The sequence below is a fragment of the Carassius gibelio genome, chromosome A19, assembly GCF_023724105.1.
Source record: "Carassius gibelio isolate Cgi1373 ecotype wild population from Czech Republic chromosome A19, carGib1.2-hapl.c, whole genome shotgun sequence".
NCBI classification, from domain to species: domain Eukaryota; kingdom Metazoa; phylum Chordata; class Actinopteri; order Cypriniformes; family Cyprinidae; genus Carassius; species Carassius gibelio.
The window spans coordinates 2020001-2046913 of record NC_068389.1 but is presented as its reverse complement, the minus strand read 5'-3'; the positions used below and the strand labels follow the sequence as shown (position 1 = coordinate 2046913).

Here is a 26913-nt window from a genome sequence, read left to right as displayed (position 1 = left end):
TAAAGCACCTGGTATTCCTTGGCGGTCTCTCATCCAAGTACTAACTAGACCTAAACCTGCTAAAATTCAGAGATCGGGCATTGACTCTTTTTTTTTTTTTTTTGCAAGATTATTATATAATTTGTGAAAAATATCCAAAAATTTAAAGCACCTGGTATTCCCAGGCAGTCTCCCATCCATGTACTAACCTGGCCCAAACCTGCTTATATTCAGAGATCGGGCACTGACTCTATTTTTTGCCAAATTTATTATATACTAAGTGAAAAAATTCCAAAAGCTTAAAGCACCTGGTATTCCTTGGCGGTCTCTCATCCAAGTACTAACCAGACCTAAACCTGCTAAGATTCAGAGATCGGGCATTGACTCTTTTTTTTTTTTTTTTTTTTGCAAGATTATTATATAATTCGTGAAAAATATCCAAAAATTTAAAGCACCTGGTATTCCCAGGCAGTCTCCCATCCATGTACTAACCTGGCCCAAACCTGCTTATATTCAGAGATCGGGCACTGACTCTATTTTTTGCCAAATTTATTATATACTAAGTGAAAAAATTCCAAAAGCTTAAAGCACCTGGTATTCCTTGGCGGTCTATCATCCAAGTACTAACCAGACCTAAACCTGCTAAGATTCAGAGATCGGGCATTGACTCTTTTTTTTTTTTTTTTTTTTTGCAAGATTATTATATAATTCGTGAAAAATATCCAAAAATTTAAAGCACCTGATATTCCCAGGCAGTCTCCCATCTATGTACTAACCTGGCGCAAACCTGCTTATATTCAGAGATCGGGCATTGACTCTATTTTTTTTTGCAAAATTATTATATACTAAGTGAAAAATTTCAAAATAGCTTAGAGTACCTGGCATTCCGAGGCGGTCTCCCATCCAGGCACTAACCAGGCCCAAACCTGCTTAGCTTCCGAGATCAGACAAGATCGGGCATAGCCAGGCTGGTATGGCCATAAGCGAAGACTGCTGCAAAGAGAAGGCTATTTAAAGATCAGCCAATCTACTCGCCAGTACATTATAAAAGTAGGAAAGAAACCCCAAAAGCTTAAAGCACCTGGTATTCCTAGGCGGTCTCTCATCCAAGTACTAACCTGGCCCAAACCTGCTTATATTCAGAGATCGGGCATTGACTCTATTTTTTGCCAAATTTATTATATACTAAGTGAAAAAATTCCAAAAGCTTAAAGCACCTGGTATTCCTTGGCGGTCTATCATTCAAGTACTAACCAGACCTTAACCTGCTAAGATTCAGAGATCGGGCATTGACGTCTTCTTTTTTTTTTTTTTTTGCAAGATTATTATATAATTCGTAAAAAATATCCAAAAATTTAAAGCACCTGGTATTCCCAGGCAGTCTCCCATCCATGTACTAACCTGGCCCAAACCTGCTTATATTCAGAGATCGGGCATTGACTCTATTTTTTGCCAAATTTATTATATACTAAGTGATAAAATTCCAAAAGCTTAAAGCACCTGGTATTCCTTGGCGGTCTCTCATCCAAGTACTAACTAGACCTAAACCTGCTAAAATTCAGAGATCGGGCATTGACTCTTTTTTTTTTTTTTTTTTTTGCAAGATTATTATATAATTTGTGAAAAATATCCAAAAATTTAAAGCACCTGGTATTCCCAGGCAGTCTCCCATCCATGTACTAACCTGGCCCAAACCTGCTTATATTCAGAGATCGGGCATTGACTCTATTTTTTGCCAAATTTATTATATACTAAGTGAAAAAATTCCAAAAGCTTAAAGCACCTGGTATTCCTTGGCGGTCTCTCATCCAAGTACTAACCAGACCTAAACCTGCTAAGATTCAGAGATCGGGCATTGACTCTTTTTTTTTTTTTTTTTTTTTTTTTTTGCAAGATTATTATATAATTTGTGAAAAATATCCAAAAATTTAAAGCACCTGATATTCCCAGGCAGTCTCCCATCCATGTACTAACCTGGCGCAAACCTGCTTATATTCAGAGATCGGGCATTGACTCTATTTTTTGGCAAAATTATTATATACTAAGTGAAAAATTTCAAAAATGCTTACAGTACCTGGTATTCCCAGGCGGTCTCCCATCCAGGCACTAACCAGGCCCAAACCTGCTTAGCTTACGAGATCAGACAAGATCGGGCATAGCCAGGCTGGTATGGCCATAAGCGAAGACTGCTGCAAAGAGAAGGCTATTTAAAGATCAGCCAATCTACTCGCCAGTACATTATAAAAGTAGGAAAGAAACCCCAAAAGCTTAAAGCACCTGGTATTCCTAGGCGGTCTCTCATCCAAGTACTAACCTGGCCCAAACCTGCTTATATTCAGAGATCGGGCATTGACTCTATTTTTTGCCAAATTTATTATATACTAAGTGAAAAAATTCCAAAAGCTTAAAGCACCTGGTATTCCTTGGCGGTCTATCATTCAAGTACTAACCAGACCTTAACCTGCTAAGATTCAGAGATCGGGCATTGACTTCTTCTTTTATTTTTTATTTTTTTTGCAAGATTATTATATAATTCGTGAAAAATATCCAAAAATTTAAAGCACCTGGTATTCCCAGGCAGTCTCCCATCCATGTACTAACCTGGCCCAAACCTGCTTATATTCAGAGATCGGGCATTGACTCTATTTTTTGCCAAATTTATTATATACTAAGTGAAAAAATTCCAAAAGCTTTAAGCACCTGGTATTCCTAGGCGGTCTTTCAACCAAGTACTAACCAGACCTAAACCTGCTAAGATTCAGAGATCGGGCATTGACTCTATTTTTTTTTTTTTTTTTTTGCAAGATTATTATATAATTTGTGAAAAATATCCAAAAATTTAAAGCACCTGGCATTCCCAGGCAGTCTCCCATCCATGTACTAACCTGGCCCAAACCTGCTTATATTCAGAGATCGGGCATTGACTCTATTTTTTGCCAAATTTATTATATACTAAGTGAAAAAATTCCAAAAGCTTAAAGCACCTGGTATTCCTTGGCGGTCTCTCATCCAAGTACTAACCAGACCTAAACCTGCTAAGATTCAGAGATCGGGCATTGACTCTTTTTTTTTTTGTTTTTTTTTGTTGCAAGAATATTATATAATTCGTGAAAAATATCCAAAAATTTAAAGCACCTGATATTCCCAGGCAGTCTCCCATCCATGTAATAACCTGGCGCAAACCTGCTTATATTCAGAGATCGGGCATTGACTCTATTTTTTGGCAAAATTATTATATACTAAGTGAAAAATTTCAAAAAAGCTTACAGTACCTGGTATTCCCAGGCGGTCTCCCATCCAGGCACTAACCAGGCCCAAACCTGCTTAGCTTACGAGATCAGACAAGATCGGGCATAGCCAGGCTGGTATGGCCATAAGCGAAGACTGCTGCAAAGAGAAGGCTATTTAAAGATCAGCCAATCTACTCGCCAGTACATTATAAAAGTAGGAAAGAAACCCCAAAAGCTTAAAGCACCTGGTATTCCTAGGCGATCTCTCATCCAAGTACTAACCTGGCCCAAACCTGCTTATATTCAGAGATCGGGCATTGACTCTATTTTTTGGCAAATTTATTATATACTAAGTGAAAAAATTCCAAAAGCTTAAAGCACCTGGTATTCCTTGGCGGTCTATCAACCAAGTACTAACCAGACCTTAACCTGCTAAGATTCAGAGATCGGGCATTGACTTCTTCTTTATTTTATTTTTTTGCAAGATTATTATATAATTTGTGAAAAATATCCAAAAATTTAAAGCACCTGGTATTCCCAGGCAGTCTCCCATCCATGTACTAACCTGGCCCAAACCTGCTTATATTCAGAGATCGGGCACTGACTCTATTTTTTGCCAAATTTATTATATACTAAGTGAAAAAATTCCAAAAGCTTAAAGCACCTGGTATTCCTTGGCGGTCTCTCATCCAAGTACTAACCAGACCTAAACCTGCTAAGATTCAGAGATCGGGCATTGACTCTTTTTTTTTTTTTTGCAAGAATATTATATAATTCGTGAAAAATATCCAAAAATTTAAAGCACCTGATATTCCCAGGCAGTCTCCCATCCATGTACTAACCTGGCGCAAACCTGCTTATATTCAGAGATCGGGCATTGACTCTATTTTTTGGCAAAATTATTATATACTAAGTGAAAAATTTCAAAATAGCTTAGAGTACCTGGCATTCCCAGGCGGTCTCCCATCCAGGCACTAACCAGGCCCAAACCTGCTTAGCTTCCGAGATCAGACAAGATCGGGCATAGCCAGGCTGGTATGGCCATAAGCGAAGACTGCTGCAAAGAGAAGGCTATTTAAAGATCAGCCAATCTACTCGCCAGTACATTATAAAAGTAGGAAAGAAACCCCAAAAGCTTAAAGCACCTGGTATTCCTAGTCGGTCTCTCATCCAAGTACTAACCTGGCCCAAACCTGCTTATATTCAGAGATCGGGCATTGACTCTATTTTTTGCCAAATTTATTATATACTAAGTGAAAAAATTCCAAAAGCTTAAAGCACCTGGTATTCCTTGGCGGTCTATCATTCAAGTACTAACCAGACCTTAACCTGCTAAGATTCAGAGATCGGGCATTGACTTCTTCTTTTTTTTTTTTTTGCAAGATTATTATATAATTCGTGAAAAATATCCAAAAATTTAAAGCACCTGGTATTCCCAGGCAGTCTCCCATCCATGTACTAACCTGGCCCAAACCTGCTTATATTCAGAGATCGGGCATTGACTCTATTTTTTGCCAAATTTATTATATACTAAGTGAAAAAATTCCAAAAGCTTAAAGCACCTGGTATTCCTTGGCGGTCTCTCATCCAAGTACTAACTAGACCTAAACCTGCTAAAATTCAGAGATCGGGCATTGACTCTTTTTTTTTTTTTTTTGCAAGATTATTATATAATTTGTGAAAAATATCCAAAAATTTAAAGCACCTGGTATTCCCAGGCAGTCTCCCATCCATGTACTAACCTGGCCCAAACCTGCTTATATTCAGAGATCGGGCACTGACTCTATTTTTTGCCAAATTTATTATATACTAAGTGAAAAAATTCCAAAAGCTTAAAGCACCTGGTATTCCTTGGCGGTCTCTCATCCAAGTACTAACCAGACCTAAACCTGCTAAGATTCAGAGATCGGGCATTGACTCTTTTTTTTTTTTTTTTTTTTTTGCAAGATTATTATATAATTCGTGAAAAATATCCAAAAATTTAAAGCACCTGGTATTCCCAGGCAGTCTCCCATCCATGTACTAACCTGGCCCAAACCTGCTTATATTCAGAGATCGGGCACTGACTCTATTTTTTGCCAAATTTATTATATACTAAGTGAAAAAATTCCAAAAGCTTAAAGCACCTGGTATTCCTTTGCGGTCTCTCATCCAAGTACTAACCAGACCTAAACCTGCTAAGATTCAGAGATCGGGCATTGACTCTTTTTTTTTTTTTTTTTTTTGCAAGATTATTATATAATTCGTGAAAAATATCCAAAAATTTAAAGCACCTGATATTCCCAGGCAGTCTCCCATCCATGTACTAACCTGGCGCAAACCTGCTTATATTCAGAGATCGGGCATTGACTCTATTTTTTGGCAAAATTATTATATACTAAGTGAAAAATTTCAAAATAGCTTAGAGTACCTGGCATTCCGAGGCGGTCTCCCATCCAGGCACTAACCAGGCCCAAACCTGCTTAGCTTCCGAGATCAGACAAGATCGGGCATAGCCAGGCTGGTATGGCCATAAGCGAAGACTGCTGCAAAGAGAAGGCTATTTAAAGATCAGCCAATCTACTCGCCAGTACATTATAAAAGTAGGAAAGAAACCCCAAAAGCTTAAAGCACCTGGTATTCCTAGGCGGTCTCTCATCCAAGTACTAACCTGGCCCAAACCTGCTTATATTCAGAGATCGGGCATTGACTCTATTTTTTGCCAAATTTATTATATACTAAGTGAAAAAATTCCAAAAGCTTAAAGCACCTGGTATTCCTTGGCGGTCTATCATTCAAGTACTAACCAGACCTTAACCTGCTAAGATTCAGAGATCGGGCATTGACTTCTTCTTTTTTTTTTTTTTTTGCAAGATTATTATATAATTCGTGAAAAATATCCAAAAATTTAAAGCACCTGGTATTCCCAGGCAGTCTCCCATGCATGTACTAACCTGGCCCAAACCTGCTTATATTCAGAGATCGGGCATTGACTCTATTTTTTGCCAAATTTATTATATACTAAGTGAAAAAATTCCAAAAGCTTTAAGCACCTGGTATTCCTAGGCGGTCTTTCAACCAAGTACTAACCAGACCTAAACCTGCTAAGATTCAGAGATCGGGCATTGACTCTATTTTTTTTTTTTTTTTTGCAAGATTATTATATAATTCGTGAAAAATATCCAAAAATTTAAAGCACCTGATATTCCCAGGCAGTCTCCCATCCATGTACTAACCTGGCGCAAACCTGCTTATATTCAGAGATCGGGCATTGACTCTATTTTTTGGCAAAATTATTATATACTAAGTGAAAAATTTCAAAATAGCTTAGAGTACCTGGCATTCCCAGGCGGTCTCCCATCCAGGCACTAACCAGGCCCAAACCTGCTTAGCTTCCAAGATCAGACAAGATCGGGCATAGCCAGGCTGGTATGGCCATAAGCGAAGACTGCTGCAAAGAGAAGGCTATTTAAAGATCAGCCAATCTACTCGCCAGTACATTATAAAAGTAGGAAAGAAACCCCAAATGCTTAAAGCACCTGGTATTCCTAGGCGGTCTCTCATCCAAGTACTAACCTGGCCCAAACCTGCTTATATTCAGAGATCGGGCATTGACTCTATTTTTTGCCAAATTTATTATATACTAAGTGAAAAAATTCCAAAAGCTTAAAGCACCTGGTATTCCTTGGCGGTCTATCATTCAAGTACTAACCAGACCTTAACCTGCTAAGATTCAGAGATCGGGCATTGACTTCTTCTTTTTTTTTTTTTTGCAAGATTATTATATAATTCGTGAAAAATATCCAAAAATTTAAAGCACCTGGTATTCCCAGGCAGTCTCCCATCCATGTACTAACCTGGCCCAAACCTGCTTATATTCAGACATCGGGCACTGACTCTATTTTTTGCCAAATTTATTATATACTAAGTGAAAAAATTCCAAAAGCTTAAAGCACCTGGTATTCCTTGGCAGTCTCTCATCCAAGTACTAACCAGACCTAAACCTGCTAAGATTCAGAGATCGGGCATTGACTCTTTTTTTTTTTGTTTTTTTTTTGCAAGATTATTATATAATTCGTGAAAAATATCCAAAAATTTAAAGCACCTGATATTCCCAGGCAGTCTCCCATCCATGTACTAACCTGGCGCAAACCTGCTTATATTCAGAGATCGGGCATTGACTCTATTTTTTGGCAAAATTATTATATACTAAGTGAAAAATTTCAAAAATGCTTACAGTACCTGGTATTCCCAGGCGGTCTCCCATCCAGGCACTAACCAGGCCCAAACCTGCTTAGCTTACGAGATCAGACAAGATCGGGCATAGCCAGGCTGGTATGGCCATAAGCGAAGACTGCTGCAAAGAGAAGGCTATTTAAAGATCAGCCAATCTACTCGCCAGTACATTATAAAAGTAGGAAAGAAACCCCAAAAGCTTAAAGCACCTGGTATTCCTAGGCGGTCTCTCATCCAAGTACTAACCTGGCCCAAACCTGCTTATATTCAGAGATCGGGCATTGACTCTATTTTTTGCCAAATTTATTATATACTAAGTGAAAAAATTCCAAAAGCTTAAAGCACCTGGTATTCCTTGGCGGTCTATCATTCAAGTACTAACCAGACCTTAACCTGCTAAGATTCAGAGATCGGGCATTGACTTCTTCTTTTATTTTTTTTTTTTTTTGCAAGATTATTATATAATTCGTGAAAAATATCCAAAAATTTAAAGCACCTGATATTCCCAGGCAGTCTCCCATCCATGTACTAACCTGGCGCAAACCTGCTTATATTCAGAGATCGGGCATTGACTCTATTTTTTGGCAAAATTATTATATACTAAGTGAAAAATTTCAAAATAGCTTAGAGTACCTGGCATTCCCAGGCGGTCTCCCATCCAGGCACTAACCAGGCCCAAACCTGCTTAGCTTCCAAGATCAGACAAGATCGGGCATAGCCAGGCTGGTATGGCCATAAGCGAAGACTGCTGCAAAGAGAAGGCTATTTAAAGATCAGCCAATCTACTCGCCAGTACATTATAAAAGTAGGAAAGAAACCCCAAATGCTTAAAGCACCTGGTATTCCTAGGCGGTCTCTCATCCAAGTACTAACCTGGCCCAAACCTGCTTATATTCAGAGATCGGGCATTGACTCTATTTTTTGCCAAATTTATTATATACTAAGTGAAAAAATTCCAAAAGCTTAAAGCACCTGGTATTCCTTGGCGGTCTATCATTCAAGTACTAACCAGACCTTAACCTGCTAAGATTCAGAGATCGGGCATTGACTTCTTCTTTTTTTTTTTTTTGCAAGATTATTATATAATTCGTGAAAAATATCCAAAAATTTAAAGCACCTGGTATTCCCAGGCAGTCTCCCATCCATGTACTAACCTGGCCCAAACCTGCTTATATTCAGAGATCGGGCACTGACTCTATTTTTTGCCAAATTTATTATATACTAAGTGAAAAAATTCCAAAAGCTTAAAGCACCTGGTATTCCTTGGCGGTCTCTCATCCAAGTACTAACCAGACCTAAACCTGCTAAGATTCAGAGATCGGGCATTGACTCTTTTTTTTTTTTGTTTTTTTTTTGCAAGATTATTATATAATTCGTGAAAAATATCCAAAAATTTAAAGCACCTGATATTCCCAGGCAGTCTCCCATCCATGTACTAACCTGGCGCAAACCTGCTTATATTCAGAGATCGGGCATTGACTCTATTTTTTGGCAAAATTATTATATACTAAGTGAAAAATTTCAAAATAGCTTAGAGTACCTGGCATTCCCAGGCGGTCTCCCATCCAGGCACTAACCAGGCCCAAACCTGCTTAGCTTCCAAGATCAGACAAGATCGGGCATAGCCAGGCTGGTATGGCCATAAGCGAAGACTGCTGCAAAGAGAAGGCTATTTAAAGATCAGCCAATCTACTCGCCAGTACATTATAAAAGTAGGAAAGAAACCCCAAATGCTTAAAGCACCTGGTATTCCTAGGCGGTCTCTCATCCAAGTACTAACCTGGCCCAAACCTGCTTATATTCAGAGATCGGGCATTGACTCTATTTTTTGCCAAATTTATTATATACTAAGTGAAAAAATTCCAAAAGCTTAAAGCACCTGGTATTCCTTGGCGGTCTATCATTCAAGTACTAACCAGACCTTATCCTGCTAAGATTCAGAGATCGGGCATTGACTTCTTCTTTTTTTTTTTTTTGCAAGATTATTATATAATTCGTGAAAAATATCCAAAAATTTAAAGCACCTGGTATTCCCAGGCAGTCTCCCATCCATGTACTAACCTGGCCCAAACCTGCTTATATTCAGAGATCGGGCACTGACTCTATTTTTTGCCAAATTTATTATATACTAAGTGAAAAAATTCCAAAAGCTTAAAGCACCTGGTATTCCTTGGCGGTCTCTCATCCAAGTACTAACCAGACCTAAACCTGCTAAGATTCAGAGATCGGGCATTGACTCTTTTTTTTTTTTGTTTTTTTTTTGCAAGATTATTATATAATTCGTGAAAAATATCCAAAAATTTAAAGCACCTGATATTCCCAGGCAGTCTCCCATCCATGTACTAACCTGGCGCAAACCTGCTTATATTCAGAGATCGGGCATTGACTCTATTTTTTGGCAAAATTATTATATACTAAGTGAAAAATTTCAAAAATGCTTACAGTACCTGGTATTCCCAGGCGGTCTCCCATCCAGGCACTAACCAGGCCCAAACCTGCTTAGCTTACGAGATCAGACAAGATCGGGCATAGCCAGGCTGGTATGGCCATAAGCGAAGACTGCTGCAAAGAGAAGGCTATTTAAAGATCAGCCAATCTACTCGCCAGTACATTATAAAAGTAGGAAAGAAACCCCAAAAGCTTAAAGCACCTGGTATTCCTAGGCGGTCTCTCATCCAAGTACTAACCTGGCCCAAACCTGCTTATATTCAGAGATCGGGCATTGACTCTATTTTTTGCCAAATTTATTATATACTAAGTGAAAAAATTCCAAAAGCTTAAAGCACCTGGTATTCCTTGGCGGTCTATCATTCAAGTACTAACCAGACCTTAACCTGCTAAGATTCAGAGATCGGGCATTGACTTCTTCTTTTATTTTTTTTATTTTTTTGCAAGATTATTATATAATTCGTGAAAAATATCCAAAAATTTAAAGCACCTGATATTCCCAGGCAGTCTCCCATCCATGTACTAACCTGGCGCAAACCTGCTTATATTCAGAGATCGGGCATTGACTCTATTTTTTGGCAAAATTATTATATACTAAGTGAAAAATTTCAAAATAGCTTAGAGTACCTGGCATTCCCAGGCGGTCTCCCATCCAGGCACTAACCAGGCCCAAACCTGCTTAGCTTCCAAGATCAGACAAGATCGGGCATAGCCAGGCTGGTATGGCCATAAGCGAAGACTGCTGCAAAGAGAAGGCTATTTAAAGATCAGCCAATCTACTCGCCAGTACATTATAAAAGTAGGAAAGAAACCCCAAATGCTTAAAGCACCTGGTATTCCTAGGCGGTCTCTCATCCAAGTACTAACCTGGCCCAAACCTGCTTATATTCAGAGATCGGGCATTGACTCTATTTTTTGCCAAATTTATTATATACTAAGTGAAAAAATTCCAAAAGCTTAAAGCACCTGGTATTCCTTGGCGGTCTATCATTCAAGTACTAACCAGACCTTAACCTGCTAAGATTCAGAGATCGGGCATTGACTTCTTCTTTTTTTTTTTTTTGCAAGATTATTATATAATTCGTGAAAAATATCCAAAAATTTAAAGCACCTGGTATTCCCAGGCAGTCTCCCATCCATGTACTAACCTGGCCCAAACCTGCTTATATTCAGAGATCGGGCACTGACTCTATTTTTTGCCAAATTTATTATATACTAAGTGAAAAAATTCCAAAAGCTTAAAGCACCTGGTATTCCTTGGCGGTCTCTCATCCAAGTACTAACCAGACCTAAACCTGCTAAGATTCAGAGATCGGGCATTGACTCTTTTTTTTTTTTGTTTTTTTTTGCAAGATTATTATATAATTCGTGAAAAATATCCAAAAATTTAAAGCACCTGATATTCCCAGGCAGTCTCCCATCCATGTACTAACCTGGCGCAAACCTGCTTATATTCAGAGATCGGGCATTGACTCTATTTTTTGGCAAAATTATTATATACTAAGTGAAAAATTTCAAAATAGCTTAGAGTACCTGGCATTCCCAGGCGGTCTCCCATCCAGGCACTAACCAGGCCCAAACCTGCTTAGCTTCCAAGATCAGACAAGATCGGGCATAGCCAGGCTGGTATGGCCATAAGCGAAGACTGCTGCAAAGAGAAGGCTATTTAAAGATCAGCCAATCTACTCGCCAGTACATTATAAAAGTAGGAAAGAAACCCCAAATGCTTAAAGCACCTGGTATTCCTAGGCGGTCTCTCATCCAAGTACTAACCTGGCCCAAACCTGCTTATATTCAGAGATCGGGCATTGACTCTATTTTTTGCCAAATTTATTATATACTAAGTGAAAAAATTCCAAAAGCTTAAAGCACCTGGTATTCCTTGGCGGTCTATCATTCAAGTACTAACCAGACCTTAACCTGCTAAGATTCAGAGATCGGGCATTGACTTCTTCTTTTTTTTTTTTTTGCAAGATTATTATATAATTCGTGAAAAATATCCAAAAATTTAAAGCACCTGGTATTCCCAGGCAGTCTCCCATCCATGTACTAACCTGGCCCAAACCTGCTTATATTCAGAGATCGGGCACTGACTCTATTTTTTGCCAAATTTATTATATACTAAGTGAAAAAATTCCAAAAGCTTAAAGCACCTGGTATTCCTTGGCGGTCTCTCATCCAAGTACTAACCAGACCTAAACCTGCTAAGATTCAGAGATCGGGCATTGACTCTTTTTTTTTTTTGTTTTTTTTTTGCAAGATTATTATATAATTCGTGAAAAATATCCAAAAATTTAAAGCACCTGATATTCCCAGGCAGTCTCCCATCCATGTACTAACCTGGCGCAAACCTGCTTATATTCAGAGATCGGGCATTGACTCTATTTTTTGGCAAAATTATTATATACTAAGTGAAAAATTTCAAAAATGCTTACAGTACCTGGTATTCCCAGGCGGTCTCCCATCCAGGCACTAACCAGGCCCAAACCTGCTTAGCTTCCGAGATCAGACAAGATCGGGCATAGCCAGGCTGGTATGGCCATAAGCGAAGACTGCTGCAAAGAGAAGGCTATTTAAAGATCAGCCAATCTACTCGCCAGTACATTATAAAAGTAGGAAAGAAACCCCAAAAGCTTAAAGCACCTGGTATTCCTAGGCGGTCTCTCATCCAAGTACTAACCTGGCCCAAACCTGCTTATATTCAGAGATCGGGCATTGACTCTATTTTTTGCCAAATTTATTATATACTAAGTGAAAAAATTCCAAAAGCTTAAAGCACCTGGTATTCCTTGGCGGTCTATCATTCAAGTACTAACCAGACCTTAACCTGCTAAGATTCAGAGATCGGGCATTGACTTCTTCTTTTATTTTTATTTTTTTTTGCAAGATTATTATATAATTCGTGAAAAATATCCAAAAATGTAAAGCACCTGGTATTCCCAGGCAGTCTCCCATCCATGTACTAACCTGGCCCAAACCTGCTTATATTCAGAGATCGGGCATTGACTCTATTTTTTGCCAAATTTATTATATACTAAGTGAAAAAATTCCAAAAGCTTTAAGCACCTGGTATTCCTAGGCGGTCTTTCAACCAAGTACTAACCAGACCTAAACCTGCTAAGATTCAGAGATCGGGCATTGACTCTATTTTTTTTTTTTTTTTTGCAAGATTATTATATAATTTGTGAAAAATATCCAAAAATTTAAAGCACCTGGCATTCCCAGGCAGTCTCCCATCCATGTACTAACCTGACCCAAACCTGCTTATATTCAGAGATCGGGCACTGACTCTATTTTTTGCCAAATTTATTATATACTAAGTGAAAAAATTCCAAAAGCTTAAAGCACCTGGTATTCCTTGGCGGTCTCTCATCCAAGTACTAACCAGACCTAAACCTGCTAAGATTCAGAGATCGGGCATTGACTCTTTTTTTTTTTTTTTTTTTTTGCAAGATTATTATATAATTCGTGAAAAATATCCAAAAATTTAAAGCACCTGATATTCCCAGGCAGTCTCCCATCCATGTACTAACCTGGCGCAAACCTGCTTATATTCAGAGATCGGGCATTGACTCTATTTTTTGGCAAAATTATTATATACTAAGTGAAAAATTTCAAAATAGCTTAGAGTACCTGGCATTCCCAGGCGGTCTCCCATCCAGGCACTAACCAGGCCCAAACCTGCTTAGCTTCCGAGATCAGACAAGATCGGGCATAGCCAGGCTGGTATGGCCATAAGCGAAGACTGCTGCAAAGAGAAGGCTATTTAAAGATCAGCCAATCTACTCGCCAGTACATTATAAAAGTAGGAAAGAAACCCCAAAAGCTTAAAGCACCTGGTATTCCTAGGCGGTCTCTCATCCAAGTACTAACCTGGCCCAAACCTGCTTATATTCAGAGATCGGGCATTGACTCTATTTTTTGCCAAATTTATTATATACTAAGTGAAAAAATTCCAAAAGCTTAAAGCACCTGGTATTCCTTGGCGGTCTATCATTCAAGTACTAACCAGACCTTAACCTGCTAAGATTCAGAGATCGGGCATTGACTCTTTTTTTTTTTGTTTTTTTTTTGCAAGATTATTATATAATTCGTGAAAAATATCCAAAAATTTAAAGCACCTGATATTCCCAGGCAGTCTCCCATCCATGTACTAACCTGGCGCAAACCTGCTTATATTCAGAGATCGGGCATTGACTCTATTTTTTGGCAAAATTATTATATACTAAGTGAAAAATTTCAAAAATGCTTACAGTACCTGGTATTCCCAGGCGGTCTCCCATCCAGGCACTAACCAGGCCCAAACCTGCTTAGCTTCCGAGATCAGACAAGATCGGGCATAGCCAGGCTGGTATGGCCATAAGCGAAGACTGCTGCAAAGAGAAGGCTATTTAAAGATCAGCCAATCTACTCGCCAGTACATTATAAAAGTAGGAAAGAAACCCCAAAAGCTTAAAGCACCTGGTATTCCTAGGCGGTCTCTCATCCAAGTACTAACCTGGCCCAAACCTGCTTATATTCAGAGATCGGGCATTGACTCTATTTTTTGCCAAATTTATTATATACTAAGTGAAAAAATTCCAAAAGCTTAAAGCACCTGGTATTCCTTGGCGGTCTATCATTCAAGTACTAACCAGACCTTAACCTGCTAAGATTCAGAGATCGGGCATTGACTTCTTCTTTTATTTTTATTTTTTTTTTGCAAGATTATTATATAATTCGTGAAAAATATCCAAAAATGTAAAGCACCTGGTATTCCCAGGCAGTCTCCCATCCATGTACTAACCTGGCCCAAACCTGCTTATATTCAGAGATCGGGCATTGACTCTATTTTTTGCCAAATTTATTATATACTAAGTGAAAAAATTCCAAAAGCTTTAAGCACCTGGTATTCCTAGGCGGTCTTTCAACCAAGTACTAACCAGACCTAAACCTGCTAAGATTCAGAGATCGGGCATTGACTCTATTTTTTTTTTTTTTTTTGCAAGATTATTATATAATTTGTGAAAAATATCCAAAAATTTAAAGCACCTGGCATTCCCAGGCAGTCTCCCATCCATGTACTAACCTGGCCCAAACCTGCTTATATTCAGAGATCGGGCACTGACTCTATTTTTTGCCAAATTTATTATATACTAAGTGAAAAAATTCCAAAAGCTTAAAGCACCTGGTATTCCTTGGCGGTCTCTCATCCAAGTACTAACCAGACCTAAACCTGCTAAGATTCAGAGATCGGGCATTGACTCTTTTTTTTTTTTTTTTTTTTTGCAAGATTATTATATAATTCGTGAAAAATATCCAAAAATTTAAAGCACCTGATATTCCCAGGCAGTCTCCCATCCATGTACTAACCTGGCGCAAACCTGCTTATATTCAGAGATCGGGCATTGACTCTATTTTTTGGCAAAATTATTATATACTAAGTGAAAAATTTCAAAATAGCTTAGAGTACCTGGCATTCCCAGGCGGTCTCCCATCCAGGCACTAACCAGGCCCAAACCTGCTTAGCTTCCGAGATCAGACAAGATCGGGCATAGCCAGGCTGGTATGGCCATAAGCGAAGACTGCTGCAAAGAGAAGGCTATTTAAAGATCAGCCAATCTACTCGCCAGTACATTATAAAAGTAGGAAAGAAACCCCAAAAGCTTAAAGCACCTGGTATTCCTAGGCGGTCTCTCATCCAAGTACTAACCTGGCCCAAACCTGCTTATATTCAGAGATCGGGCATTGACTCTATTTTTTGCCAAATTTATTATATACTAAGTGAAAAAATTCCAAAAGCTTAAAGCACCTGGTATTCCTTGGCGGTCTATCATTCAAGTACTAACCAGACCTTAACCTGCTAAGATTCAGAGATCGGGCATTGACTCTTTTTTTTTTTTTTTTTTTTTTTGCAAGATTATTATATAATTCGTGAAAAATATCCAAAAATTTAAAGCACCTGATATTCCCAGGCAGTCTCCCATCCATGTACTAACCTGGCGCAAACCTGCTTATATTCAGAGATCGGGCATTGACTCTATTTTTTGGCAAAATTATTATATACTAAGTGAAAAATTTCAAAATAGCTTAGAGTACCTGGCATTCCCAGGCGGTCTCCCATCCAGGCACTAACCAGGCCCAAACCTGCTTAGCTTCCAAGATCAGACAAGATCGGGCATAGCCAGGCTGGTATGGCCATAAGCGAAGACTGCTGCAAAGAGAAGGCTATTTAAAGATCAGCCAATCTACTCGCCAGTACATTATAAAAGTAGGAAAGAAACCCCAAATGCTTAAAGCACCTGGTATTCCTAGGCGGTCTCTCATCCAAGTACTAACCTGGCCCAAACCTGCTTATATTCAGAGATCGGGCATTGACTCTATTTTTTGCCAAATTTATTATATACTAAGTGAAAAAATTCCAAAAGCTTAAAGCACCTGGTATTCCTTGGCGGTCTATCATTCAAGTACTAACCAGACCTTAACCTGCTAAGATTCAGAGATCGGGCATTGACTTCTTCTTTTTTTTTTTTTTGCAAGATTATTATATAATTCGTGAAAAATATCCAAAAATTTAAAGCACCTGGTATTCCCAGGCAGTCTCCCATCCATGTACTAACCTGGCCCAAACCTGCTTATATTCAGAGATCGGGCACTGACTCTATTTTTTGCCAAATTTATTATATACTAAGTGAAAAAATTCCAAAAGCTTAAAGCACCTGGTATTCCTTGGCGGTCTCTCATCCAAGTACTAACCAGACCTAAACCTGCTAAGATTCAGAGATCGGGCATTGACTCTTTTTTTTTTTTTTTTTTTTTTTGCAAGATTATTATATAATTCGTGAAAAATATCCAAAAATTTAAAGCACCTGATATTCCCAGGCAGTCTCCCATCCATGTACTAACCTGGCGCAAACCTGCTTATATTCAGAGATCGGGCATTGACTCTATTTTTTGGCAAAATTATTATATACTAAGTGAAAAATTTCAAAATAGCTTAGAGTACCTGGCATTCCCAGGCGGTCTCCCATCCAGGCACTAACCAGGCCCAAACCTGCTTAGCTTCCAAGATCAGACAAGATCGGGCATAGCCAGGCTGGTATGGCCATAAGCGAAGACTGCTGCAAAGAGAAGGCTATTTAAAGATCAGCCAATCTACTCGCCAGTACATTATAAAAGTAGGAAAGAAACCCCAAATGCTTAAAGCACCTGGTATTCCTAGGCGGTCTCTCATCCAAGTACTAACCTGGCCCAAACCTGCTTATATTCAGAGATCGGGCATTGACTCTATTTTTTGCCAAATTTATTATATACTAAGTGAAAAAATTCCAAAAGCTTAAAGCACCTGGTATTCCTTGGCGGTCTATCATTCAAGTACTAACCAGACCTTAACCTGCTAAGATTCAGAGATCGGGCATTGACTTCTTCTTTTTTTTTTTTTTGCAAGATTATTATATAATTCGTGAAAAATATCCAAAAATTTAAAGCACCTGGTATTCCCAGGCAGTCTCCCATCCATGTACTAACCTGGCCCAAACCTGCTTATATTCAGAGATCGGGCACTGACTCTATTTTTTGCCAAATTTATTATATACTAAGTGAAAAAATTCCAAAAGCTTAAAGCACCTGGTATTCCTTGGCGGTCTCTCATCCAAGTACTAACCAGACCTAAACCTGCTAAGATTCAGAGATCGGGCATTGACTCTTTTTTTTTTTTTTTTTTTTTTTTGCAAGATTATTATATAATTCGTGAAAAATATCCAAAAATTTAAAGCACCTGATATTCCCAGGCAGTCTCCCATCCATGTACTAACCTGGCGCAAACCTGCTTATATTCAGAGATCGGGCATTGACTCTATTTTTTGGCAAAATTATTATATACTAAGTGAAAAATTTCAAAATAGCTTAGAGTACCTGGCATTCCCAGGCGGTCTCCCATCCAGGCACTAACCAGGCCCAAACCTGCTTAGCTTCCAAGATCAGACAAGATCGAGCATAGCCAGGCTGGTATGGCCATAAGCGAAGACTGCTGCAAAGAGAAGGCTATTTAAAGATCAGCCAATCTACTCGCCAGTACATTATAAAAGTAGGAAAGAAACCCCAAATGCTTAAAGCACCTGGTATTCCTAGGCGGTCTCTCATCCAAGTACTAACCTGGCCCAAACCTGCTTATATTCAGAGATCGGGCATTGACTCTATTTTTTGCCAAATTTATTATATACTAAGTGAAAAAATTCCAAAAGCTTAAAGCACCTGGTATTCCTTGGCGGTCTATCATTCAAATACTAACCAGACCTTAACCTGCTAAGATTCAGAGATCGGGCATTGACTTCTTCTTTTTTTTTTTTTTTGCAAGATTATTATATAATTCGTGAAAAATATCCAAAAATTTAAAGCACCTGGTATTCCCAGGCAGTCTCCCATCCATGTACTAACCTGGCCCAAACCTGCTTATATTCAGAGATCGGGCATTGACTCTATTTTTTGCCAAATTTATTATATACTAAGTGAAAAAATTCCAAAAGCTTAAAGCACCTGGTATTCCTTGGCGGTCTCTCATCCAAGTACTAACCAGACCTAAACCTGCTAAGATTCAGAGATCGGGCATTGACTCTTTTTTTTTTTTGTTTTTTTTTTTTTGCAAGATTATTATATAATTCGTGAAAAATATCCAAAAATTTAAAGCACCTGATATTCCCAGGCAGTCTCCCATCCATGTACTAACCTGGCGCAAACCTGCTTATATTCAGAGATCGGGCATTGACTCTATTTTTTGGCAAAATTATTATATACTAAGTGAAAAATTTCAAAAATGCTTACAGTACCTGGTATTCCCAGGCGGTCTCCCATCCAGGCACTAACCAGGCCCAAACCTGCTTAGCTTACGAGATCAGACAAGATCGGGCATAGCCAGGCTGGTATGGCCATAAGCGAAGACTGCTGCAAAGAGAAGGCTATTTAAAGATCAGCCAATCTACTCGCCAGTACATTATAAAAGTAGGAAAGAAACCCCAAAAGCTTAAAGCACCTGGTATTCCTAGGCGGTCTCTCATCCAAGTACTAACCTGGCCCAAACCTGCTTATATTCAGAGATCGGGCATTGACTCTATTTTTTGCCAAATTTATTATATACTAAGTGAAAAAATTCCAAAAGCTTAAAGCACCTGGTATTCCTTGGCGGTCTATCATTCAAGTACTAACCAGACCTTAACCTGCTAAGATTCAGAGATCGGGCATTGACTTCTTCTTTTATTTATTTTTTTTTTTGCAAGATTATTATATAATTCGTGAAAAATATCCAAAAATTTAAAGCACCTGATATTCCCAGGCAGTCTCCCATCCATGTACTAACCTGGCGCAAACCTGCTTATATTCAGAGATCGGGCATTGACTCTATTTTTTGGCAAAATTATTATATACTAAGTGAAAAATTTCAAAATAGCTTAGAGTACCTGGCATTCCCAGGCGGACTCCCATCCAGGCACTAACCAGGCCCAAACCTGCTTAGCTTCCGAGATCAGACAAGATCGGGCATAGCCAGGCTGGTATGGCCATAAGCGAAGACTGCTGCAAAGAGAAGGCTATTTAAAGATCAGCCAATCTACTCGCCAGTACATTATAAAAGTAGGAAAGAAACCCCAAAAGCTTAAAGCACCTGGTATTCCTAGGCGGTCTCTCATCCAAGTACTAACCTGGCCCAAACCTGCTTATATTCAGAGATCGGGCATTGACTCTATTTTTTGCCAAATTTATTATATACTAAGTGAAAAAATTCCAAAAGCTTAAAGCACCTGGTATTCCTTGGCGGTCTATCATTCAAGTACTAACCAGACCTTAACCTGCTAAGATTCAGAGATCGGGCATTGACTTCTTCTTTTTTTTTTTTTTTTTGCAAGATTATTATATAATTCGTGAAAAATATCCAAAAATTTAAAGCACCTGGTATTCCCAGGCAGTCTCCCATCCATGTACTAACCTGGCCCAAACCTGCTTATATTCAGAGATCGGGCATTGACTCTATTTTTTGCCAAATTTATTATATACTAAGTGAAAAAATTCCAAAAGCTTTAAGCACCTGGTATTCCTAGGCGGTCTTTCAACCAAGTACTAACCAGACCTAAACCTGCTAAGATTCAGAGATCGGGCATTGACTCTATTTTTTTTTTTTTTTTTTTGCAAGATTATTATATAATTTGTGAAAAATATCCAAAAATTTAAAGCACCTGGTATTCCCAGGCAGTCTCCCATCCATTTACTAACCTGGCCCAAACCTGCTTATATTCAGAGATCGGGCACTGACTCTATTTTTTTCCAAATTTATTATATACTAAGTGAAAAAATTCCAAAAGCTTAAAGCACCTGGTATTCCTTGGCGGTCTCTCATCCAAGTACTAACCAGACCTAAACCTGCTAAGATTCAGAGATCGGGCATTGACTCTTTTTTTTTTTTTTTTTTTTTGCAAGAATATTATATAATTCGTGAAAAATATCCAAAAATTTAAAGCACCTGATATTCCCAGGCAGTCTCCCATCCATGTACTAACCTGGCGCAAACCTGCTTATATTCAGAGATCGGGCATTGACTCTATTTTTTGGCAAAATTATTATATACTAAGTGAAAAATTTCAAAAAAGCTTACAGTACCTGGTATTCCCAGGCGGTCTCCCATCCAGGCACTAACCAGGCCCAAACCTGCTTAGCTTACGAGATCAGACAAGATCGGGCATAGCCAGGCTGGTATGGCCATAAGCGAAGACTGCTGCAAAGAGAAGGCTATTTAAAGATCAGCCAATCTACTCGCCAGTACATTATAAAAGTAGGAAAGAAACCCCAAAAGCTTAAAGCACCTGGTATTCCTAGGCGGTCTCTCATCCAAGTACTAACCTGGCCCAAACCTGCTTATATTCAGAGATCGGGCATTGACTCTATTTTTTGCCAAATTTATTATATACTAAGTGAAAAAATTCCAAAAGCTTAAAGCACCTGGTATTCCTTGGCGGTCTATCATTCAAGTACTAACCAGACCTTAACCTGCTAAGATTCAGAGATCGGGCATTGACTTCTTCTTTTTTTTTTTTTTTTGCAAGATTATTATATAATTCGTGAAAAATATCCAACAATTTAAAGCACCTGGTATTCCCAGGCAGTCTCCCATCCATGTACTAACCTGGCCCAAACCTGCTTATATTCAGAGATCGGGCATTGACTCTATTTTTTGCCAAATTTATTATATACTAAGTGAAAAAATTCCAAAAGCTTTAAGCACCTGGTATTCCTAGGCGGTCTTTCAACCAAGTACTAACCAGACCTAAACCTGCTAAGATTCAGAGATCGGGCATTGACTCTATTTTTTTTTTTTTTTTTTTGCAAGATTATTATATAATTTGTGAAAAATATCCAAAAATTTAAAGCACCTGGTGTTCCCAGGCAGTCTCCCATCCATGTACTAACCTGGCCCAAACCTGCTTATATTCAGAGATCGGGCACTGACTCTATTTTTTGCCAAATTTATTATATACTAAGTGAAAAAATTCCAAAAGCTTAAAGCACCTGGTATTCCTTGGCGGTCTCTCATCCAAGTACTAACCAGACCTAAACCTGCTAAGATTCAGAGATCGGGCATTGACTCTTTTTTTTTTTTGTTTTTTTTTTTTTGCAAGATTATTATATAATTCGTGAAAAATATCCAAAAATTTAAAGCACCTGATATTCCCAGGCAGTCTCCCATCCATGTACTAACCTGGCGCAAACCTGCTTATATTCAGAGATCGGGCATTGACTCTATTTTTTGGCAAAATTATTATATACTAAGTGAAAAATTTCAAAAATGCTTACAGTACCTGGTATTCCCAGGCGGTCTCCCATCCAGGCACTAACCAGGCCCAAACCTGCTTAGCTTACGAGATCAGACAAGATCGGGCATAGCCAGGCTGGTATGGCCATAAGCGAAGACTGCTGCAAAGAGAAGGCTATTTAAAGATCAGCCAATCTACTCGCCAGTACATTATAAAAGTAGGAAAGAAACCCCAAAAGCTTAAAGCACCTGGTATTCCTAGGCGGTCTCTCATCCAAGTACTAACCTGGCCCAAACCTGCTTATATTCAGAGATCGGGCATTGACTCTATTTTTTGCCAAATTTATTATATACTAAGTGAAAAAATTCCAAAAGCTTAAAGCACCTGGTATTCCTTGGCGGTCTATCATTCAAGTACTAACCAGACCTTAACCTGCTAAGATTCAGAGATCGGGAATTGACTTCTTCTTTTATTTTTTTTTTTTTTTGCAAGATTATTATATAATTCGTGAAAAATATCCAAAAATTTAAAGCACCTGGTATTCCCAGGCAGTCTCCCATCCATGTACTAACCTGGCCCAAACCTGCTTATATTCAGAGATCGGGCATTGACTCTATTTTTTGCCAAATTTATTATATACTAAGTGAAAAAATTCCAAAAGCTTTAAGCACCTGGTATTCCTAGGCGGTCTTTCAACCAAGTACTAACCAGACCTAAACCTGCTAAGATTCAGAGATCGGGCATTGACTCTATTTTTTTTTTTTTTTTTGCAAGATTATTATATAATTTGTGAAAAATATCCAAAAATTTAAAGCACCTGGCATTCCCAGGCAGTCTCCCATCCATGTACTAACCTGGCCCAAACCTGCTTATATTCAGAGATCGGGCACTGACTCTATTTTTTGCCAAATTTATTATATACTAAGTGAAAAAATTCCAAAAGCTTAAAGCACCTGGTATTCCTTGGCGGTCTCTCATCCAAGTACTAACCAGACCTAAACCTGCTAAGATTCAGAGATCGGGCATTGACTCTTTTTTTTTTTTTTTTTTTTTTTGCAAGATTATTATATAATTCGTGAAAAATATCCAAAAATTTAAAGCACCTGATATTCCCAGGCAGTCTCCCATCCATGTACTAACCTGGCGCAAACCTGCTTATATTCAGAGATCGGGCATTGACTCTATTTTTTGGCAAAATTATTATATACTAAGTGAAAAATTTCAAAATAGCTTAGAGTACCTGGCATTCCCAGGCGGTCTCCCATCCAGGCACTAACCAGGCCCAAACCTGCTTAGCTTCCGAGATCAGACAAGATCGGGCATAGCCAGGCTGGTATGGCCATAAGCGAAGACTGCTGCAAAGAGAAGGCTATTTAAAGATCAGCCAATCTACTCGCCAGTACATTATAAAAGTAGGAAAGAAACCCCAAAAGCTTAAAGCACCTGGTATTCCTAGGCGGTCTCTCATCCAAGTACTAACCTGGCCCAAACCTGCTTATATTCAGAGATCGGGCATTGACTCTATTTTTTGCCAAATTTATTATATACTAAGTGAAAAAATTCCAAAAGCTTAAAGCACCTGGTATTCCTTGGCGGTCTATCATTCAAGTACTAACCAGACCTTAACCTGCTAAGATTCAGAGATCGGGCATTGACTTCTTCTTTTTTTTTTTTTTTTTGCAAGATTATTATATAATTCGTGAAAAATATCCAAAAATTTAAAGCACCTGGTATTCCCAGGCAGTCTCCCATCCATGTACTAACCTGGCCCAAACCTGCTTATATTCAGAGATCGGGCATTGACTCTATTTTTTGCCAAATTTATTATATACTAAGTGAAAAAATTCCAAAAGCTTTAAGCACCTGGTATTCCTAGGCGGTCTTTCAACCAAGTACTAACCAGACCTAAACCTGCTAAGATTCAGAGATCGGGCATTGACTCTATTTTTTTTTTTTTTTTTTCAAGATTATTATATAATTTGTGAAAAATATCCAAAAATTTAAAGCACCTGGTATTCCCAGGCAGTCTCCCATCCATTTACTAACCTGGCCCAAACCTGCTTATATTCAGAGATCGGGCACTGACTCTATTTTTTTCCAAATTTATTATATACTAAGTGAAAAAATTCCAAAAGCTTAAAGCACCTGGTATTCCTTGGCGGTCTCTCATCCAAGTACTAACCAGACCTAAACCTGCTAAGATTCAGAGATCGGGCATTGACTCTTTTTTTTTTTTTTTTTTTTTTGCAAGAATATTATATAATTCGTGAAAAATATCCAAAAATTTAAAGCACCTGATATTCCCAGGCAGTCTCCCATCCATGTACTAACCTGGCGCAAACCTGCTTATATTCAGAGATCGGGCATTGACTCTATTTTTTGGCAAAATTATTATATACTAAGTGAAAAATTTCAAAAAAGCTTACAGTACCTGGTATTCCCAGGCGGTCTCCCATCCAGGCACTAACCAGGCCCAAACCTGCTTAGCTTACGAGATCAGACAAGATCGGGCATAGCCAGGCTGGTATGGCCATAAGCGAAGACTGCTGCAAAGAGAAGGCTATTTAAAGATCAGCCAATCTACTCGCCAGTACATTATAAAAGTAGGAAAGAAACCCCAAAAGCTTAAAGCACCTGGTATTCCTAGGCGGTCTCTCATCCAAGTACTAACCTGGCCCAAACCTGCTTATATTCAGAGATCGGGCATTGACTCTATTTTTTGCCAAATTTATTATATACTAAGTGAAAAAATTCCAAAAGCTTAAAGCACCTGGTATTCCTTGGCGGTCTATCATTCAAGTACTAACCAGACCTTAACCTGCTAAGATTCAGAGATCGGGCATTGACTTCTTCTTTTTTTTTTTTTTTTGCAAGATTATTATATAATTCGTGAAAAATATCCAACAATTTAAAGCACCTGGTATTCCCAGGCAGTCTCCCATCCATGTACTAACCTGGCCCAAACCTGCTTATATTCAGAGATCGGGCATTGACTCTATTTTTTGCCAAATTTATTATATACTAAGTGAAAAAATTCCAAAAGCTTTAAGCACCTGGTATTCCTAGGCGGTCTTTCAACCAAGTACTAACCAGACCTAAACCTGCTAAGATTCAGAGATCGGGCATTGACTCTATTTTTTTTTTTTTTTTTTTGCAAGATTATTATATAATTTGTGAAAAATATCCAAAAATTTAAAGCACCTGGTGTTCCCAGGCAGTCTCCCATCCATGTACTAACCTGGCCCAAACCTGCTTATATTCAGAGATCGGGCACTGACTCTATTTTTTGCCAAATTTATTATATACTAAGTGAAAAAATTCCAAAAGCTTAAAGCACCTGGTATTCCTTGGCGGTCTCTCATCCAAGTACTAACCAGACCTAAACCTGCTAAGATTCAGAGATCGGGCATTGACTCTTTTTTTTTTTTTTTTTTTTTTGCAAGAATATTATATAATTCGTGAAAAATATCCAAAAATTTAAAGCACCTGATATTCCCAGGCAGTCTCCCATCCATGTACTAACCTGGCGCAAACCTGCTTATATTCAGAGATCGGGCATTGACTCTATTTTTTGGCAAAATTATTATATACTAAGTGAAAAATTTCAAAAAAGCTTACAGTACCTGGTATTCCCAGGCGGTCTCCCATCCAGGCACTAACCAGGCCCAAACCTGCTTAGCTTACGAGATCAGACAAGATCGGGCATAGCCAGGCTGGTATGGCCATAAGCGAAGACTGCTGCAAAGAGAAGGCTATTTAAAGATCAGCCAATCTACTCGCCAGTACATTATAAAAGTAGGAAAGAAACCCCAAAAGCTTAAAGCACCTGGTATTCCTAGGCGGTCTCTCATCCAAGTACTAACCTGGCCCAAACCTGCTTTTGTTCAGAGATCGGGCATTGACTCTATTTTTTGCCAAATTTATTATATACTAAGTGAAAAAATTCCAAAAGCTTAAAGCACCTGGTATTCCTTGGCGGTCTATCATTCAAGTACTAACCAGACCTTAACCTGCTAAGATTCAGAGATCGGGCATTGACTTCTTCTTTTTTTTTTTTTTTGCAAGATTATTATATAATTCGTGAAAAATATCCAAAAATTTAAAGCACCTGGTATTCCCAGGCAGTCTCCCATCCATGTACTAACCTGGCCCAAACCTGCTTATATTCAGAGATCGGGCATTGACTCTATTTTTTGCCAAATTTATTATATACTAAGTGAAAAAATTCCAAAAGCTTTAAGCACCTGGTATTCCTAGGCGGTCTTTCAACCAAGTACTAACCAGACCTAAACCTGCTAAGATTCAGAGATCGGGCATTGACTCTATTTTTTTTTTTTTTTGCAAGATTATTATATAATTTGTGAAAAATATCCAAAAATTTAAAGCACCTGGTATTCCCAGGCAGTCTCCCATCCATGTACTAACCTGGCCCAAACCTGCTTATATTCAGAGATCGGGCACTGACTCTATTTTTTGCCAAATTTATTATATACTAAGTGAAAAAATTCCAAAAGCTTAAAGCACCTGGTATTCCTTGGCGGTCTATCATTCAAGTACTAACCAGACCTTAACCTGCTAAGATTCAGAGATCGGGCATTGACTTCTTCTTTTTTTTTTTTTTTTTGCAAGATTATTATATAATTCGTGAAAAATATCCAAAAATTTAAAGCACCTGGTATTCCCAGGCAGTCTCCCATCCATGTACTAACCTGGCCCAAACCTGCTTATATTCAGAGATCGGGCATTGACTCTATTTTTTGCCAAATTTATTATATACTAAGTTAAAAAATTCCAAAAGCTTTAAGCACCTGGTATTCCTAGGCGGTCTTTCAACCAAGTACTAACCAGACCTAAACCTGCTAAGATTCAGAGATCGGGCATTGACTCTATTTTTTTTTTTTTTTTTTTTTTGCAAGATTATTATATAATTTGTGAAAAATATCCAAAAATTTAAAGCACCTGGTATTCCCAGGCAGTCTCCCATCCATGTACTAACCTGGCCCAAACCTGCTTATATTCAGAGATCGGGCACTGACTCTATTTTTTGCCAAATTTATTATATACTAAGTGAAAAATTTCAAAATAGCTTAGAGTACCTGGCATTCCCAGGCGGTCTCCCATCCAGGCCCAAACCTGCTTAGCTTCCGAGATCAGACAAGATCTGGCATAGCCAGGCTGGTATGGCCATAAGCGAAGACTGCTGCAAAGAGAAGGCTATTTAAAGATCAGCCAATCTACTCGCCAGTACATTATAAAAGTAGGAAAGA

General features: G+C 38.4%; 2 non-coding genes and 24 pseudogenes across 2 annotated transcripts; all 26 read right to left on the bottom strand.

The window, feature by feature from the left end:
- Nucleotides 1-845: 845 nt before the first annotated feature.
- Nucleotides 846-964, bottom strand: LOC127936707 (uncharacterized; annotated as a pseudogene).
- Nucleotides 965-2041: 1077 nt separating this feature from the next.
- LOC127935973 (uncharacterized) lies at nt 2042-2160 on the bottom strand (annotated as a pseudogene).
- Nucleotides 2161-3239: 1079 nt separating this feature from the next.
- Nucleotides 3240-3358, bottom strand: LOC127937970 (uncharacterized; annotated as a pseudogene).
- A 781-nt stretch (nt 3359-4139) lies between these two features.
- On the bottom strand, nt 4140-4258 carry LOC127936061 (uncharacterized; annotated as a pseudogene).
- A 1349-nt stretch (nt 4259-5607) lies between these two features.
- On the bottom strand, nt 5608-5726 carry LOC127936706 (uncharacterized; annotated as a pseudogene).
- A 786-nt stretch (nt 5727-6512) lies between these two features.
- LOC127936787 (uncharacterized) lies at nt 6513-6631 on the bottom strand (annotated as a pseudogene).
- A 787-nt stretch (nt 6632-7418) lies between these two features.
- On the bottom strand, nt 7419-7537 carry LOC127935972 (uncharacterized; annotated as a pseudogene).
- A 508-nt stretch (nt 7538-8045) lies between these two features.
- LOC127936786 (uncharacterized) lies at nt 8046-8164 on the bottom strand (annotated as a pseudogene).
- Nucleotides 8165-8952: 788 nt separating this feature from the next.
- LOC127936785 (uncharacterized) lies at nt 8953-9071 on the bottom strand (annotated as a pseudogene).
- A 788-nt stretch (nt 9072-9859) lies between these two features.
- LOC127935971 (uncharacterized) lies at nt 9860-9978 on the bottom strand (annotated as a pseudogene).
- A 509-nt stretch (nt 9979-10487) lies between these two features.
- Nucleotides 10488-10606, bottom strand: LOC127936784 (uncharacterized; annotated as a pseudogene).
- Nucleotides 10607-11393: 787 nt separating this feature from the next.
- On the bottom strand, nt 11394-11512 carry LOC127936783 (uncharacterized; annotated as a pseudogene).
- Nucleotides 11513-12300: 788 nt separating this feature from the next.
- Nucleotides 12301-12419, bottom strand: LOC127937790 (5S ribosomal RNA). The gene has a single exon (XR_008148568.1). It is a non-coding gene; the product is annotated as a 5S ribosomal RNA (ribosomal RNA).
- Nucleotides 12420-13493: 1074 nt separating this feature from the next.
- Nucleotides 13494-13612, bottom strand: LOC127936060 (uncharacterized; annotated as a pseudogene).
- Nucleotides 13613-14118: 506 nt separating this feature from the next.
- On the bottom strand, nt 14119-14237 carry LOC127937789 (5S ribosomal RNA). The gene has a single exon (XR_008148567.1). It is a non-coding gene; the product is annotated as a 5S ribosomal RNA (ribosomal RNA).
- A 1075-nt stretch (nt 14238-15312) lies between these two features.
- LOC127936059 (uncharacterized) lies at nt 15313-15431 on the bottom strand (annotated as a pseudogene).
- Nucleotides 15432-15938: 507 nt separating this feature from the next.
- LOC127936781 (uncharacterized) lies at nt 15939-16057 on the bottom strand (annotated as a pseudogene).
- A 788-nt stretch (nt 16058-16845) lies between these two features.
- Nucleotides 16846-16964, bottom strand: LOC127936780 (uncharacterized; annotated as a pseudogene).
- Nucleotides 16965-17753: 789 nt separating this feature from the next.
- Nucleotides 17754-17872, bottom strand: LOC127937095 (uncharacterized; annotated as a pseudogene).
- Nucleotides 17873-18664: 792 nt separating this feature from the next.
- On the bottom strand, nt 18665-18783 carry LOC127935970 (uncharacterized; annotated as a pseudogene).
- A 508-nt stretch (nt 18784-19291) lies between these two features.
- Nucleotides 19292-19410, bottom strand: LOC127936358 (uncharacterized; annotated as a pseudogene).
- A 1073-nt stretch (nt 19411-20483) lies between these two features.
- Nucleotides 20484-20602, bottom strand: LOC127937969 (uncharacterized; annotated as a pseudogene).
- A 1077-nt stretch (nt 20603-21679) lies between these two features.
- LOC127935969 (uncharacterized) lies at nt 21680-21798 on the bottom strand (annotated as a pseudogene).
- Nucleotides 21799-22874: 1076 nt separating this feature from the next.
- LOC127936057 (uncharacterized) lies at nt 22875-22993 on the bottom strand (annotated as a pseudogene).
- A 1072-nt stretch (nt 22994-24065) lies between these two features.
- Nucleotides 24066-24184, bottom strand: LOC127937968 (uncharacterized; annotated as a pseudogene).
- A 1073-nt stretch (nt 24185-25257) lies between these two features.
- On the bottom strand, nt 25258-25376 carry LOC127937967 (uncharacterized; annotated as a pseudogene).
- Nucleotides 25377-26913: the final 1537 nt, after the last annotated feature.